This window comes from Orycteropus afer, unplaced genomic scaffold (assembly GCF_000298275.1).
Source record: "Orycteropus afer afer isolate SDZICR_OR568_19922 unplaced genomic scaffold, OryAfe1.0 scaffold00083, whole genome shotgun sequence".
Taxonomy (NCBI): Eukaryota; Metazoa; Chordata; class Mammalia; order Tubulidentata; family Orycteropodidae; genus Orycteropus; species Orycteropus afer.
The window spans coordinates 1,133,254-1,135,665 of NW_006921670.1; the positions used below are offsets into that span (position 1 = coordinate 1,133,254).

At 49.1% G+C, this 2,412-nt stretch overlaps 1 non-coding gene across 1 annotated transcript; it reads left to right on the top strand.

The window, feature by feature from the left end:
- Positions 1-1,259: 1,259 nt before the first annotated feature.
- On the top strand, positions 1,260-1,390 carry LOC122150059. Its single transcript, XR_006163465.1, has one exon. It is a non-coding gene; the product is annotated as a small nucleolar RNA SNORA70 (small nucleolar RNA).
- Positions 1,391-2,412: the final 1,022 nt, after the last annotated feature.

A 2,412-nucleotide genomic window follows, 5' to 3' on the forward strand; every position in this document is an offset into this window, starting at 1 on the left:
CTTCAGCTTGGCAGCCTCAGCAGCCAGCAGCTGTCTGAGTGAAGAAAAGCCTCCAGCTTCAGTGGGCCTGGAGCAGAGCTACAGCCCAAGGTCGAGGGGCTTTCACCAGCCCCTAGAGCCTGGCACTTTGAACTTGGACTTAAAACCTCCAAACTGTAAGAGAATAAACTCCTGTTTGTTAAGGCCTCCCATTGGTGGTATATTCTTGTTAGAGTGGCACTAGGGAACCAGAACAGGCACCACGTGCTAAGGTTAGTGGGAGCGAGAGAGAGAAGGAACCTGGGTCCCTGATGGCAGGGCCCCTCCTTGACCAGCCCAGGACCCCTACCTCCTGGACATTTTTTTGTGGGAGAGAGAAATAAGTTTCAGTCTTGTATTAAAAAAAAAAAAAGAGCTCACTGCTGTTGAGTCAATTCAATTTCCAATCTCTGTTATCAGCAACAGGAAGCAATTCCTAAGTGATGCACAAAAGCTTTGTGAGGCAGCCATTACTGCGCAATCCACAGCTCTTGCACTCCCATTTAGCTGGAAGATGGCGTTACCATGACACTAGGTGGCCAACTTGTCCCGATTTTCCTAGGAGTATCCATGTTTTAGTATAGGAACTTCCGTGAACTCTCCTTAGTCTCTGGGCAAACCACGATGGTTGGTCATTCTACATGACACTCCAGCTCTGGTCTCTCCCCTCTGGTCGACAGGTGAGTCTGGCTCGTATCCCCAAAGTCTAGTCCTAGACAACATTTTTTTTCTTCTCAGTTTCTTCTTTGCTTCTTGTCAGTTCCCTTCCTTCCACCCAGTCTGTTTCAAGGGTTTCCACTTCCAGCCGAGCTCCTCTCAGACCCTGTCAGATTCTCTCCCAGCTCCAGGGGAGATCACCTTGTAGAATCCTTGTGGGCTCCAGGCCCCCAGCCTCCCTGTCCCCCTACCACATGTCCATGGTTTGCAAAAGCCCCACTTTCAAATCCCAGCCCCAGACACCAGCCTCCACCAGACCTGGAGTGGGCCCCACGGGCACCATGTCAATAGCGTTTCCTGCGAATCACTCATCTGGTGCTGTTGACACAAGGGCTGTTGAGACAGCTCCACACTGGCCTGGGCAGCGTGGTCTGCTGCAGAGATAAAGGGGAAGCCGGGGAATATTGACAAACCACAACTAAAGTGAGCATTAGCCACATCAGGGAAAAGTCTCATATAAACAAATGATGTATTGCACTGGGCAACTCTGCTGCACAAGACCTCGTTAAAGTCCTAAAAACCAACTGTAGCCAATTAAGCCGGCCTCCTCCTTCTCGGTGGGGACTCATGTGCAGTGGCTGCAAACAGTAGCCTCCTCAGTTGTGTACACAGCCTGTGGGCATATGGGCTGCCCTGAAGGACCCTGGAGACAGCCTCTTCCTGCTCTTTCATGTGTCTGACCTCACTAATCTGTGTTGTCCCTAATGTAGGCTCCATCCATGTGAGATACCCTTGATAAAACAGCAGTCAGGGTCCACACTGGCCCAGTCATCATGTCCATCCACTCCACAGTGTCCAGGGTCCGCATTGGCCAAGTCACCATGTCAACCCATACCAAACTTCAAGATAAGGAGCATGTGACTGAGGCCCATTGAAGGTCAAGTTCCCTGGGCACCAGAAGATCCACATCTCCAAGAACTGGGCTTTACCGTGTTTAATGCTAATGAGTTTGAAGACATGGTGGCTGAGAAGGGCTTCTTCAATACATCCTCCACCACGGCCCCTTGGAAAAAACGATGGGCCCTGCATTCGTGAAGGCCTTCTGCTCCACTTGACCTGTGCTCACCAATAGATTGAACTTACTGTATTTCTACAAAAAAAAATAAAGATATAAAGTCCTATAAGCCAAAGATGTCACTTTGGTGACTAAGGTGTGGCCTGACCCAAGCCTCAATCTCTTCAATTGCCTCATATGCATGAGAAAGCTGGACAATGATAAAAGAAGACAGAAGAATTGATGCCTTTGAAGTGGGTGTTGGTGACAAATGTTGAAAATACCATGGACTGCCAGAAGAATGATCAACTCTGTCCTGGAAGAAGTATGTCCTTAGATGCGAGAATGGCCAGACTTCATCTCACCTACTTTGATCATGTTGTCAGAAGGGACCGTTCCCTGGAGAAGGATGTCATACTTGGTAAGGTGGAGGGTCAACGAAAGAGCGGCAGGCCCTCGACAAGATGGATCAACACAGTGGCTGCAACGATGGGCTCAAGTACAGCAATGATTATGAGGATGACGCAGGACCGGGCCGTGTTTCGTTCTATTGTACATAGAGGCACCATGAGTCAAAACCAATTCAACGGCCCCTAAAAATAACAACAGCTCCTTAGAAGCAAGAATGGAGAGATTTTGTCTCACTTACTTTGGACACGTGTTTGGGAAAGACTGATCTCTAG